This window comes from Sarcophilus harrisii, chromosome 6, assembly GCF_902635505.1.
Source record: "Sarcophilus harrisii chromosome 6, mSarHar1.11, whole genome shotgun sequence".
Lineage (NCBI taxonomy): Eukaryota > Metazoa > Chordata > Mammalia > Dasyuromorphia > Dasyuridae > Sarcophilus > Sarcophilus harrisii.
The window spans coordinates 36290643-36306127 of record NC_045431.1 but is presented as its reverse complement, the minus strand read 5'-3'; the positions used below and the strand labels follow the sequence as shown (position 1 = coordinate 36306127).

General features: G+C 39.1%; 1 protein-coding gene across 18 annotated transcripts in view; it reads right to left on the bottom strand.

Moving 5' to 3' along the window:
* Positions 1-15485, bottom strand: part of SPATA18 (spermatogenesis associated 18) — a 79750-nt gene that overhangs the window by 25197 nt on the left and 39068 nt on the right. For 2 of the 18 annotated variants that reach the window (XR_004230401.1, XR_004230396.1), the window contains exons 12-15: positions 9504-9635; positions 6608-6647; positions 5125-5346; positions 3362-3479 (exon numbers count right to left, since the gene is read on the bottom strand). The exons of 4 other annotated variants lie outside the window; for them this stretch is intronic. The gene's annotated coding sequence lies outside the window, so the exon portion shown is untranslated. The remainder of the gene's footprint in view (positions 1-3361; positions 3480-5124; positions 5347-6607; positions 6648-9503; positions 9636-15485) is intronic. 12 more of the 18 variants (XR_004230390.1, XR_004230397.1, XR_004230392.1 and 9 more) reach the window with 12 other exon arrangements.

Below are 15485 nucleotides of genomic sequence, written 5' to 3'. Positions count from 1 at the left end.
AAAGTGCTTTCCATATTATATGTGAAGTAAATGATGTTATTATGCCCATTTTACATATGGGGAAATTGAGGGTGACATCTAGGATCATATCCCTAATAAATATCTGAGGCAAGAGCTAAACTCAGGCGTCTTGATTCCAAGTCTAACCATCTTTCCACTGCATCTCCCAGTTGGAACTGTAAGGATGTCCCTTTGACTGACTCCATGGACCATGCTTTCCACCTACTATCACAATGCAAATTTTAGATAAAAATCTCTGCTTTGCTAAAACTTACAGTTTAATTCAGAGATATGTCGTGAATCCATTTAATGAGGGAATTGAAGAAGTTTAAAACAAGATCATTATTGAGATCCCAAATGTAATTATAGATGGGAAAGCAGACAGTAACATCTTGAATCTGTGTCAGGTTTTGTTGGTTAGTTGGTTGTTGTTTTTTGTCCATAGAGTTACAAATGCTTCCACAATGGACATCTTACTCATTCTCACATAGTAAGAATGGGCTAATGTTAACATTAGACTCAAAGACTACAATTTATTGGCAGCCATAGATATGTAATAAATGCATAAATATGAGAGGAAGAATTGATATAACTGATGTTCTGATAGAATTCCACCTGGGAGACTTTGTTTCTTGCCTTTCCAAATCCCTTCTTTTTCATTTGTTTGGGAACCTGAAATTATCTGATCATGAGAGAAACCAAACAACTGAAGTCTTTGAAATTCTTAGGTTTGTTGTTTTGTTTTATAGAATCCTCTAAAATTAGTCATCAGGATCCCACCATCCCTATCAGGACTTAGAAGGGCTTTTAACCCTTGGTCAAGAAGGTAGGTGGTGCAGTAGATGGGGCACTGGGTCTGGGGTCAAGAATATCTGAGTTTAAATTTGACCTCAGACATTTACTAGCTTTGTGATCCTGGGCAAATCACTTAACCCCTATTTGCCTCAGTTCCTTATCTGTAAAACAGGGGGAAACTGGAGAAGGAAATTATAAACCACTCCAATATCTTTGCTAAGATAACTCCCAAACAACATCCATGAGGTCATGAAGAGATGGAAACAACTGAAGAACGTGACAAAAACAACAAGTGTAAAGGACCTGACTTTCTGAAACAAATGAAGCTTAAGTTTCCGAGTCATAGGTTAAAAGAAATACAGTAAATATATATATATATATATATACACACACACATACAAACTTTCTCTTATGGGGAAGAATAGCACTTCAGCTGAGGTTCTCAGATGAATTAGAAGTCATTAATTGATCAATCAATCAAACCTTTATTGCATCCCCTTCCATGAGGTATGCACTGTGATAAGTACTGGGAATAAAAATACAGAGAATAAAGCAATCCCTATTCCTGAGGAGCTTACATTCTAATGGGAAAGACAGACAAATACATATATGTATATCTATAGATAGATGGATAGATAGATACAGATATATCTCAGCATATGCAGGATAAATAGGAAGAGAAAAAAATACAAGGTAGTTTTCTATAGAGGAGTAAAGGAGCACACCAGCACATGGGATCAGGGAAGACTTCATGCAGGAGTTGATACTTGAATTTAAAACCTAAAGGAAATGGGGTTCTGAGAGGAAGAAGTGAGGAGAGAACATTTCAGACATGGGGGAAGCCAATGCAAGAGCATGGGGACCAGAAATGAAATGTTGAGTATGAGGAACGGCAACGGGGATAGTCTGCTGGGACCACAAGTGTGGGAAGGAAAGTAATTTCTAATAAGTTGGGAAACAGAATATGAGAAGTCATGGCCTAGACCTCCCTAGAGAGGATAAGGACTCTGCCTTCACCAGACTGGTCTCCTCAAGTCAGGGGTGATGTGGGACTGGCCAGCACTCAGCCTTTTGGTGCACATACAGCCTTGTCTTTGGGTTTCCAGGACTTCTAGTATTTGGGATCTTTGCCCTGGAAGGATGCAAAGTTGTTGTGTGTGTTTTTTTTTAATATTCCAAGGAACTCATAAGGAGACAAGGAAGGGTTGAGCCAATAAAGTTAATCCTGAGTATTTTCTTAGAACTGGGGGGAAAATAACTGATGCAAACCTAAAAAGTTTCTAGCTAATTTTCCCAGATTGTGGGTATTAGGGTGTATTTTCTTTAAAGATTTCCAGTAAGATTACACAAGGCTTGTCCAAAGAAGAAAACAGAAGCTCAGCCATGTGGTATAAGCTACTTTGAGGGGAGGGATGGTATGAATATTTTCCCTCCCAATGTCCCTGAGTTTTCTGGAACAGGATCAAGTACGGTATATAGTTCATGTTTTTCCCCATTAAAGCTCCTATTATTTTTTATTTCCCATTAGCTACATATATGAGTAATATTTGGATGAACCAGAGCCTTGGAAATTGTGGTAAATGGAGTCATAGTTTCTCTAGAGTTACTGAGCAACAAAAATACTGCTCTTGGTAACCTAAAGCTAAAGTTGTTGACATCTGCATTTGGAGCATTGGATGGGCTTAATGTTTCCTTAATATGTTTACCACAAAGTAATTGTGGACTATCTTAGTGTCACCACTAAACACCACCTTTCACACTTCCCTGTGATACAGAAAGTGACCCCTGAATTCTCAGAGGCCGTGTCAATGGACCACAATTTCTGTCAGGTCCTGCCATGATAGAAAAGTTTTGATAAGCAAAACCAGAAGAATAAATAATCCATATGTTAACATTATTTTTTAAATGAGTCATTCTGAGCACCTTAGAGATTTTGATTAATTAAATGTTTAATCATGATTCTACAGTACTTATAAGGAAGAATGTTACCCACTGATGCCAGAGAGATGATAGACCAATAAGAAAGGCATTTTTGGATGCAACTAATGTGAGAATTTGTTGTGCTTGACTGAGCTTATGGGATATGGAGAGTTTTTTTCTTTTTCTTTATTTCTACCTTTTTTTAAGTGGATAGGAGAAGTAGGTAAGGGAAAACTAAACTCTTGATAATTGAAAACATATAATAATAAAAAAAATAAAAAGTCTTTGAGTATAAGCCTGCCAAAAGATTTTATATGTCATATAAGGACAAGACTACCTAAATTTGGAAGGGGTTATCATAGGGCTGACCACAGAAAAATAAAATTTTCAACCACAGCAATTCCTGCAGACCATCTAATAGGTTATGGAGGGGATTTGGTAGAGATAGTACCCACCAACTAAATTACATGTTCTTGTGTTTTCTTGTGCATATATTGAAAAAGTATTGGCTTGAGTGGCTTGAGTTTATTTTTCCCCTTAACTTGGTTCAGATAAAATTCTACACGTATTCAGTTAATAAAGGCAATTCCCTCATTTCTTCAATGAGCCATGATCAATAAGGCTTTTTTGGGGATTTTGATTATACCTTTCTGTGGAGGGTGTAGGTACAATCCTTGGGGCCTAGGGGAAGATGAGTTTCACTGATGGCAGCCGAATTTGTTGGCTTCATCCCTTGTGGCTCAAATACTTGTGGGAGGAACCACCTATAAAAGGGATATACAATGAGTTACTCCTCCCACAAAAAATCAATTAAGCAATCAACAAATATTTATTAAGTGTATTAAAATTAAAAACTGATAAAGACAAAAATTAAATTTTCTTTGCCTTCAAGGAGCTTCCAGTCTAATGGAAGAGACAAGAGTCAAAGTTTGTGGCATCAATGAAATCCATTCTATAAGAGGTACCATTCATAGGAAGGTACAAGCAAAATCCCAAACAAGTCTCATCTCCCTGAAGTTTCTCGAGTTGGTCACAAAACTCCCTTTATCGGTTCATCCATATAATCTAGATCCAGACTGTTCAAGATTAAGTCTGTTATTCTCTTTCAGTTCAATGCAGTAAAAAATAGAAAGGTCAAAGTACCTATCCAGAATTAATTCTAAAGATCAGAAAATTCCGTATTGTGTTTAACCTTGATCTCTAGCACCGCAGTTTGGAAGCATTTCCTTTAAGAGGGGGCAACTCTCTGGAAATAGATTTAGCATTTGGGGCTAGTAGGACATGTGGGTAATAAAAGAAGCCTTGCAGCTTTTCTGTCTTGGTTGCGGGGCTAGAGAAATCTTGAGAATTTCTATTCAAGCACCTCTCCCCAAAATATAAAGCACTTTGCTGGGTCATTCTGCACCCTCACTGGAGGGTACAGAGTACTATACAGTTGAGTAATAATACAGAGTATCTGGAGAGTACAAAGTACTATACATGTGAGTAATAATACAAATTATCTGGAGGGTATAGATTACTAATACATGTGAATAAAAATACAAATTATCTGGAGGGTACAGGTTACTATACTCGTGAGTAATAATACAAATTATCTGGAGGGTACAGATTACTAATACATGTGAATAATAATACAAATTATCTGGAAGGTAGAGTACTATACATATGAATAATAATACAAATTATTTGGAAGGTACAGGTTACTATATGCTCATGAGTAATAATACAGATTATCACAGGGAAAAAACATGTAAGCTAGAAATCAAATGAAAATAGAATGAAATTTTAAAAGTATAAACACAGCTAGGTGGCACAGTGTATAGAGCAGTGGGCCTGGAGTCAGGAAAATTCATCTTCCTGATTTCAAATCCGGCCTCAGATGCTTCTTAGCTGTGCGATCCTGAACAAATCACTTAAATCTGTTTGCCTCAGTTTCCTCATCTGTAAAATGAGTTGGAGAAGGAAAAGGCAAACTCAACATCAGTATTTCTGCCAAGAAAATCCCAAAGGGGTCAACAAAGATTTGGGACAAGCCCCAACAACAGCAAAAGGTGAAGGTAGCCCTGTTACTTCCATAAAAAGATAGAGGTTCTGTCTGTCTGACTCCATGATGAGACTACAGGGATCGTACCACCCAAGTCTTATGTTTGGGGATATATCGGTGCCAAATGACTCATACAATGCCATTTGATGACCCAACTATGTCCTCCTAAGTTCTTCTGCATAGATGAGAATCTGTCTGGCCTAAAGACCACCAGAGAAGAGGATTCTATAACTTTGTTCCAGAATTATTTCTAATGATCAGAAAATTCTTTATTATCTCTAGCCTTGGCCTCTGAACTACAGTTTGAAGGCATTCCCTTCACGTGTGTAATCAGTGAGAATGAAAGGCAGCTAGCCAACTCTTACCCTGTGGTCTTCACAAGCTTTAAACTCATTTACTTCCAATCACTGTGGATGTTGATCCAAAAAGCACTAATCAGCTTTGGCCCTGGTTACCATGGAGATGATTTTTCTCCCAGTGAACTTTCACAGCAGTTGAGATCAACCAAGGCCCTCCTGCTAGAACATCCTAAGTGAATATCAGGGGACCGGACCTGGCTACCCATCTGCTCATACTTGTACTTCTCTCTGCAAAGAAGAAATATGTAAGCAGGTGTTTGCTTGGCCCATAGGAGTGCCATTGGGGATATACCAAGATGACATAAATTTGCCTTTTTCCAGCAGCCTCTGTATTGGGAGTAATTAATAAATCAAAGAATTCATGAGGTGATTCTATGAACTGAGCTGAGAAAAAATGGAGCCGAGGCAAAGAAATGGGGAGAGATTCCATGTGGGGGACACCTAATGCTAGCAATTCCTTGCCCTTGGAAAAGAGCTTTCATCTACGGATGAACCAAAAGTCTTAATGTAGCCTTAATAGTCTAAATTATGCTATATATTTTTTTCTATAGTGTATCTTTTCATTTGAGCCTCATAACAATGGCTGGTTCCTGTATAGACAAGATGCTCAATAAATACTTGTTGATTGAATAAAAATGGATGATAAGTTGGGTACTTCATATTATTGTCACTTTACAGAAGAAGAATGAGGGTCAGGGCAATTAAACAGCTCTTGCCCAAGGTCACACAGCTAGTTAGCAGAAGAATCCAGGACTTTAAACTCCCAGCCCAGTGCTGTTTCAACCATCCCAGTCGGTGAAATTAGGAGACAATCATTCCATGTCAGAGAGAAACCTAACCCTCCCCTACCTCACCCAGGTAGCATTACATTGCAGACTGAAATCTACCATGGCCTCCAAATCCCAGGTGAGGCTTCTTACTCCAACCCCCTCGGTTCCTGGGGGACAAAGGTCCTGGGAACACAAGCACTAAGGAGGTTACACAATCCAGGCACCTTGCCATCAAGTGTTCTTTCCATGCTTACAAATGTCAGCTGTTCCTTACTGGTGTCCACAAACCAACACCATTTCTCTTTATTTTTGTCAAGGTCACTTTCCCAATGTTTTACCTCCCAAGAGGAGCTTCAAGTGTAGTGATTTGGAACTGATTTACAAGTCAAGTCAAATCTTGAAAAATCACATAACTGAGACCTAACTCATTATATACTCACTTTTTCCCCCCTACCAACTTTTCTGGCAACTCAAGGAAGCCACAAATATAGATGTAAAATCAAAATCCCAAAATGTTAGCTCTGGAGGGGAAATCGGGGATCAAATAATAAATGTATGGCAGGCACTGAATTCTGCTTCCGAGTCAGATACTCTTTTCCCGCCACCATGCTTGCTTCCCCACTGGATATGTTTTCTTACCAATCTAACCTTCAAGAATGTGCTTATCAAACGTCTAAGCAACTGCCAGGGACTAAAAAGAACCACGAGACTCAATGTACCTTTCCTGAGGTCCAAAGGCCTGAGCTGGGCTCCCATCACCTGGAAATGGAGAAACAGAGCTGAAATTACATTTCAGAACTGGGCTCTCCCAAAGCCTCCAGCTGCTCAGCTCCAAGTTTCTTACATTCCATTGCCTGCTTAGTAGCCTGTCAACTCTAGTTTCATGTCAGGCTAAATCTGGTCTTGATTAGTGCCGTGGGCTCAGGAAGGCCAGCTTGGAGTCAGTGATGCTTTCCCTGGTTAATGAGCCTCTCTGGCTCCTCCCAGAAAACCCTATAAACTTGTCTTGCCCCTCACTCTAGTCAGGCTCCAAATGAAACAAAAGCCATACACTGCCTGTGTTTATAGATTTCACTTAATTGAGTTTTTAATTATTAAAAGTGAGACCAGTCAGGAAGGGATTTAGCAAATCAAGAATTAGAATAACACATCATTGAAAGGGGAAATTTCTCCAAAGACTCCCAAAGCCAATTAGTGTGTTTTGGAGGTGAGGGTGGGTGGGGGTCAAATCAAGCCTGAAGGAAGCTTCTTTGCTCTTGGTCTAGATTTTAATAAGGGAGTGACGGGGTTGGGGCTCCATAAGTTTTCCCAGAAGTTAAAGGGAAAGGTTAAGGAACACTGGTCTATAGCAAAGAATTCCATTAGGACTAGAGAGAACCCATGAGCTGCCCTTTGCAGCCAAAGTAAGGACCACAAACATGGAAGTCCAAACCACAGCCTTTCTCTCCGCCAAATTCCAGATTGGATCAGAGATGACATCAACTGCTTCTAGAGATCCATGGTAAGGGATCTTTTCGAGGACAATCCTGTTAAAGTGGGTATCTGACTTAATTAATTGCAGCCCCCCACCCCCCAAAGTTTCTCCTATCTTGTAAATCATGGCTATTTGGTTGGACCATGACAATGTTTCTTATTGACTGTTGAAGCAATTACTGCCCAACACTCCTCATTTTAAAAATGGCTGCCACCTTTCTCTCTCCAGGGGTACCCTTTGCCCAGATGTCATGTTTGGAACTAGACTTCTACCACTATTTTGTGGGTATTCCCTCCAGAAAAAAAGAACCACCCATGGGTTTTAACTTACAAGGTAGTACATGAGAGATATAATGTTACTATCTATCTATCTATCTATCTATCTAACTATATATATATATATATAATCTTACAGGCAACTAGTGACCTTTCTATTGTGTGGTCCTACATTGACCAATGGTGTTGCCCATGATGGTGAAGTTTCTCAATATGGCCCTAGGCTCAAATCCACAGCTCAAGCAAGAGTTAGTTTACAAGTCAGAAATCACTACAGAAGAAAATAGCATTGAAAGTGAGATTTATAATTAGTAGTCATAACAAAGAGAGAAAAAGAGAACTGGAGAAGCTTTCTGATTGGGGGGAGCAAAATAGGGGTCCCAGTCACACACAGGGTATAGAGGTCTGGCTTCAGAATCAGCAGGAACTCGATGCTATGTTCAAAACTCACCCCTGGCATATTCTAGCTGTGGGAACCTTGGCAAATTATTGAGTCCCTTGGTGCCCCCAGGCAAGCCCTTAAATCTATAAGTGGAGGTAGTTGCTGATCTCTGTTGTAGAGGAAGTTTCCTCACTGGGAGTTCCCTAAAAACAAAGACACCACAAGTCTAAAACATTTTTAAATGTGAAGTCCCACACTTGAGTTCAAGGAATTAATCACAAAAGTGTAGGACGGAGGAGACACGGCTGCACCAGTTTGTATGAATAAGAGCTGAAGATTTTAATGAACTGTGAACTCGATATGAGTCAACAGTATGGCAGAGTAGTCACAAAAATAAGTTCGTATTAGGCTTTCTTAATGGGAAAATAATATTCAAAATGAGAGAGGCATCCTAGTCAGAGCACAGCTAGAATATGTAGTTAGAGGAACATCATCTTAAGAAGGCTATTGGCAAAATAAATCATGTCCAGAGGGATGTGACCAGGTCACAAGAAGCCTGGCTACCTTACAACACAAGAATCAGTTAAAGGAACTAACTAGTAATGCAAAAGAAAGAAAAGGAAGGAAGGAAGAAAGGAAAGAAAGAAGAAGAAAGGGAAGGCAGGAAGAAGGAAGGGAAGGTGGGAGGGAAGGGAGAGAAGAAGGAAGAAAGGGAATGGAGGAAGGAAGGGGAGAGAGGGAGGGAGGGAGGGATGGGAGGGAAGAAGAAAGGGATGGGAGGGAAGGGAGGGAAGAAAGGGAAGAAAGGGAAGGGAGGGAAGGGAATGGAGGGAAGAGAAGGGAAGGGAAGGGAAGGGAAGGAAGGGAAGAAGAAGGGAAGGGAAGAAAAAGGGAAGGGAAGGGAGGGAAGGGAAGGGAAGGAAGGGAAGAAGAAGGGAAGGGAAGAAAAAGGGAAGGGAAGAAAAAGGGAAGGGAAGGGAGGGAGGAGGGGAGGGAGGAGGGAAGGGAAGGGAGGGAAGAAGGAAGGAAGGGAGGAAGGAAAGAAGGAAGGAAGGGAGGAAGGGAAAAAAAGGGAGGGAGGGAGGGAAGGAAAAAATGAAGGAAGGGAGGGAAGGAAAAAAAGAAGGGAGGGAGGGAAGGAAAAAAGGAAGGGAGGGAGGGAAGAAAGGGAGGAGGAAAAGGAGAGAGGAAAGGGAGAAGGGAAGGGAGAAAGAGAGGGAAGGGAAGAAGGAAGGATGAAAGGATAAAAGGAAAGAGGAAGGAAGGAAGGAGCATTAATTGTTTATTATATGCTAGTCATTTTTCTAAGTCCTAGGGAAATACATGTAAGCAAGCAAGACAGCTGGATGAAGCTTAAATTATAATGGGGAAAGACACCAAGAGGACCTGGAAACAGGAGAGCAGAAAAGGGAAGGAGGGGATCCCAAGTGAGCTGATAAGAAAATGTGGAGACCTGGGCCCTACAAGATAAGTCTAAAGCTCACCTATCAGAGCCAGCGACCCAGGGGTGGATTTCAAGTTTCCAATGAGGTGGAGATGGTCAAAAAAGGTCTTTAAGTATTTGAATGGTTGTCATGTTGAAAAAGCATTAGGCTTGTTCGGTCTGCAAGAGAAAACTAAAAGCAATATAACAATTACAGAGGGGTGAATTTCAGCTTAAAATGTAAAGAAAAATTTCCTAACAATTAAAGCTGTCTCTTGGGGTAGAATGAACTCCCTAGGTCTATAATGAGTTATCCCTAATTGAAGAGGAGGCCATCTGAGATTTTATGGAAGGGATTTAGGATTTCCCTAAAAAGAAAATCCTGAGACCTTTCACTGAGGCAGGAAACCAGCCACCCTGTGATTTGGTGACCATTTTTTGTCTTCTACCTCCTTGAGTTTGGGACATGAAAGAACAGTGTGACTTTTGAAACTAAAGGGCCTAGGTTCCAGTCCCATCTCCTCCACTTAACAGCTGTATAACTAGGAATATTAGTCAACATCTCTGCTTGTTCATATTGAACATGGGGGTCATAATATCTACTCGGCCTGCCTCATAGTCCAGTTATAATGTATGAAAAGTATTTTATAAACTTTAAAGCACTATATAAATGTTATCTGTTATAATTATTAAAAACCTCTGGGGGCCTAAATTTTCTCATGCCTAAAATGGAAATTATAATCTGTTCCAATGACTTCATGTGTGTTTATACTTTGTAACATAGAAAGCATTAAGGGCAGGGCCAAGGGTCCCCCAGAGTGGAGAAACCTGACTTTCAGAGGTGAAGAAGACATCGTCATCGATTTCCAATACTTTGTCCAGTGTGTCCCAAGTACAAAATGGCTCTAAAACTTTTGTACACGGGCAGAAAAATTCCTGATCAGGTACATGAGTCTCGCAATCTCTGTATTTCTCTCCCTCTAGGAAGGACGTCCACCTCACACACAATACCCACACTCAGTGCTCAGTTTGTACCTGACCAGTACATGATACAGTACTAGATTCTGCAATTTTAAATTTGATATATTTATGACCTAATGTTGACAATGAGGTCACTCATGTCCTGGTGCTACTGTAAGAAGAGAGAGCATCCTTTTTCCTACATGGGGCATCAGTTATTTCCCCCAAAGCTCTGGAAGCTCAAGGAACTAGCCACAGACCAGACAACCCACCACGCACAAGAGTCTGGGTGCTTTCTCATTTCTTTCTCTCAGGATTTTGGGCAAACACATTCATTTGAAAGAGAGTTGCCCCCAGCCTAGTGTGGTACATCGCTGCCATGTCAGCACCGTTGGGCAGAGCAAATGAGTAGTTTTGTACATCTGCAGGAGGCAGCACCTGTGATTTAACAGGCTTCTTCTGGAGGTCAACTGGGCAATAAGAGGGAGGCAAATTTCCTCTCTGCAAACGCCCTGTCTTGTCCTGAGCAGCATTCTCCAAAACAGCTTCATTAACTCTCGCCCTGTGCTTTGCAGATAGACACGTGTGGACTGCCTTAAAGTCTTAGGGAGAAGCAAAGACTGCCAGTTTCATTATGTACAGCCCACTCCTGAAGAAAAACTTGGGAAAGCATTTTATTTATAGAGAACTGCTGATTTTTTTTCTCTCTTTCATCCCTTCTCTATCTCCTTCCCCATCTCTGAGATGGAAAGAACAAGGCTGCCACTTTGATTCCAACCATCCTCCCAACAAATGAAGTTTGAAGTTAAATCTGGCATTGAAGTCAAAATCATTTGGCCATGACATTGCTTGGGCTTGCCGAGGAGAAGGTTCTGATGTCAGGTGGGATTATGACTTGAAATGAGGAATAGACAGCATGAGCAGGGAGAATTCTCCTAAGACCAAGGGCCTTCCCCTCCTCCCCATTAGGGTTTCTAATAATAGAAAGCAGGGGAAGAATAATACTAGAAACTCAAATCATAGGCAAGAATGACATCCAGAGGCAAGGAGAATAACGATGGTGACAATATAAAGATTCTGGAGGCAGACTGACTGTTATGTAGCCTAAATACATCATTTTGCCTAATTTGCCTACTTTTCAGAATGCACCCATAAGCCCAGACGTTGGTTCACAACTTAATTCCTTTTCTTCCTGTCAAAAATAATAATGATGATTTTAGGCCGGAGACGAGGAGAAGAACCCTTTATGTTCATTTCAAGAATTTTAGGACCCTAATCTTTAGGAGAAACTAGCTAATTTCCTTTTCTTCCATGTCAAAAAATAATAATGATGATGATTTTTAGGTGAGGAACAAGGAGAAGAAGAATCCTTTTTGTTCATTTCAAGAATTTTAGGACCACAATCTTTAGGAGAAACTAGCTAATCGCTTGATTATAGTTTATTTACAGTCCTTGGAGAGAGGTTTGTTCCTGGAGAGAAAACTGGAGCATAAGAGAGTGGGATAGGCAGGCAGGATTGTTTCCAAATGTAATATTTTTGCATGATTTCTATAAAGGATTCATTGTTCCTTGGGCCCAGAAAATACTCATTTGTCACTGTATATTTAGCCGACTTTTGCATCATGAGCAGGTTAACTCTTCACAAGGTACAGACTCATTTCCATACAAGAATTCATAAAAAAGTACCACCAGGGAGGAGAGAATCAAGCCAGATGCGATGCGACCTTAAGAAAGCACTGGCTGGAGGAGAGTGAGGGCAGCTGGGAACTGGATGCTTTGTAGCCACCAGGGGTGGGTTCCAGACCAGTACACTTTGATAGGAAAGAAAACAGCTTAATTGTTGCAAGGTCCTAAGAGCAAAGCTTCAGAGAGGGAAGGGACCTTAATGGTTATCTAGACAGGATTCAAATGCATTTGATATTTTCCTTTGAAAAATAAATAAGAGGGGCCAGCTAGATGGTAGAGAGCTCTGGGTCTGGAGTCAGGAGTACCTAAGTTCAAATCCAGCCTCAGACACTTAGCAGCTGTGTGTTGCTGGGCAAAGCATTTCACCCTGCTTGCCTCAGTCTCCTCATCTGTAAAATGAGCCAGAGACGGGAACGGTAAACGGCTCCAGTATTTCTGCCAGAAAAACCCTAAACAGGCTCACAAAAAGTCGGACATGACTGAAATGATTGAACAACAACAAGATAACATAAAAATGAATGGTGGTCCTGACAATAATAGCTAGCATTTATTTAATAGTACAGTGAAGAGCACTGGACCTTAACCTGAAATCTAATTTGGCCTTGGAGAATAAGCCACTTAACCTCAGTATGCCTTAGTTTCTTCATCTATAAAATGGGAATAATAATAGCACCTAAGCTCATAAGGATTTTGTGATGATAAAATGAGGTAGTATTTGTAAAGCACTTAGCAAACTAAAGGATAAATTTAATTAAATATTGATAGTATAACATATGCTATTATTATTGTCACCAGTAGAGAGTAGCTAGATGGCACAATAGATAAGAGTGTCAGCCCTGGAGGCAGCAGGAATCCAAATCCAGGTTCCAATTTTTACTGTGTGACTTTGGGCAAGTGATTCCTTTCCCAGAAGATGAAGAAAACCTTCAAGAAATTTTTCTTGAGGAGCTTGTATTCAGATTTATACTTGGGGCCATCAGCTGAATATTTATTTCGATTGATTGACCAATTCTAATCCAATGTTGCCCTTTATTTCTATTCATAAGTATACACTAAAGCATAAAAATAAGAACATAAGGCAAGACAAGAAGTCTGCTATAAATGATCTTTCAAGAAATAATTTACTATAAATTTTCATGAAGGAAGATGACCAGCTTTTAAAAGATAAGTCTGGCAACCTATTATAAATTCCCTGATTTGTAATAAGATACAAAAAATATCAAAAAGCAGACTCAGAGAGATCAAAAAGAATTTGTATATTTGTTAGGATAAGTGTCCTGGATAAAAATGACAATGAATAAGAGATAGTGAAAACATAAGCACATTAATACATTGCTGGTGGAATTAATCTAACCATTCTGGAAAGCCATTTGAAATTTTACCCAAAAAGTGATTAAAATATCCATATTCTTTGAGAGATCACACTACTTGAAATGCACATCAAAGGATATCAAAGCCAGAAAGGTCCATTATTAAATTATTGAATATAGAGAATCTTGGAAAGACTTTTATGACTTAATGTAAAGTAAAATAAACAGAACTAGGAAAATAATATTCAGAATGAATGAAAAGAAAAAAAAATGCATGATACTTTACAAACTTTTAAGTGCTCACTATTATAAGTAAACTTAGCCCCAAAGAGGAGAGAGCACCTCCTGCTCTTTTTTGTAGAGGTGGAAAACTATGGACGTGGAACATTGCAGATACTACAGGTACTATCAATGTGCCTATTGATACACAGCCAGCTTAGTTTTGCTGAATTGCTTCCTCCCCTTTTTTATTCTTTGTTATCAATGATGGCTCACTAACTAGGAAATGGAGGTCAGCATATATTGGAAAGTGAAAATGATGCAAAAACAGAAGGCATCAGTAAAAACTAAAAATGATTTAACTGATGATGAGCAGTTGTTAATGTCAGTTCCCTAACTGCTACCTCCTCTTTGAATCAGTTCTGTACCTGTTTGGTTAGTCAATGAAGTAACTCTTGAGAGATATTCATTCTGTTAGAATCCTGGGATATCAGAAATGGAAACTGCTATTTTTGTATTATTTCATTTTCCAGGCAAGAAATTATAATTCCTCAACTTTCTTTGGCATTGCATCTCATGGTCAATCCCAGTGCTTTAAGGATAAAGTTCTCTCTTACTTTCAATACAAATTTATAGAGCACCAAAGGTATTTACTAAAAAAAAAAAAAGTTTTAATAACAATTGTGGGCTCTCGTGATGGGTTTAAGGCACATTGTTCAGTCGTTTTCAGTCATGTTTGACTCTTCATGACCACATTCAGGTTTTTATTAGTAGAGATACTAGAGATTTTTGCCATTTCCTTCTCCTGCTTATTTTACAGATAAGGAAACTGAAGCAAACAGAGTTAACGGACCCAATAATTATCTGAGGCTAAATTTTATTCAGGAAAATGAGTCTTCCTGACTCCAGTCCCAGCACTCTAACTTGTGTGTCACCAGCTGCATATTAAAGGTAAATAATACATCCTTGGCTTAGAATTAACTCCTAACTTCCCTAATGTGGACTAAGTACATAAATTCATTAGTAATAATAAAAGGCAGTTAAACACTTCCGGTTTACATCTGTACCCTTCACATTTCATTCCTGAGTCATCTTTTAAGAAATGAAATTATCCTCTCATTTTATATGGGACCATCAAACTCACAATTAAGCTAATACTCCAGGAATTTATTTTCTGTTTTGAATTTTAATTTTTTTTCTTTTTATTTCTTAAGCAGCAGTGCCATCTTCTGGAAAAATATAAACATGACATTTGGTGACTAGACAATCTTGCACACCAAAGTTAATGAGTTTTGTTATTGCCTCTAAAACTAGACACAGGTGGACACTACATAATATACATTATTTTTTTGTATTTTCCTTTTTCTTCGTCACAATCTCCCAAGTCTAAAGTATCCAGCCCCCATTGACAAGCTAAGAAAAGTCATAGGGACTCTATAGTTTTGTTTGATATGAAACAACATTGTAAATCATTTAGCAAAATGCCTGGCATGTAGTATATTTTATAAATGCCTTCTCCTTTCCCCATAGTATAAAAAAATTGCTAGTAATTTTTTGGGGGGAGACATAAGACTTAAAATTTACTGGCTATTTACTATTCATGTAATCAGTAATTCAACTATATGATTAAAAGAGTTGCCAAGGATACTAAGTTAATGGACTCCCCTAATCATATGGCCAGAATACACTAAAAGTAAAACTTAAATCCAGATCTTTCTAATTTCAAGGTCAACCCTTTCTCCATTGGACTCAAACATAATATCCAAACAAAAGAAAACTCTTGTTAAAAAAAAAAAACAGCTACTCTGTAACTTTTCTTCTTCTGTTCTGTTCTATTTCTCTTGATTTTCAGTGATAGGCTTAATCAT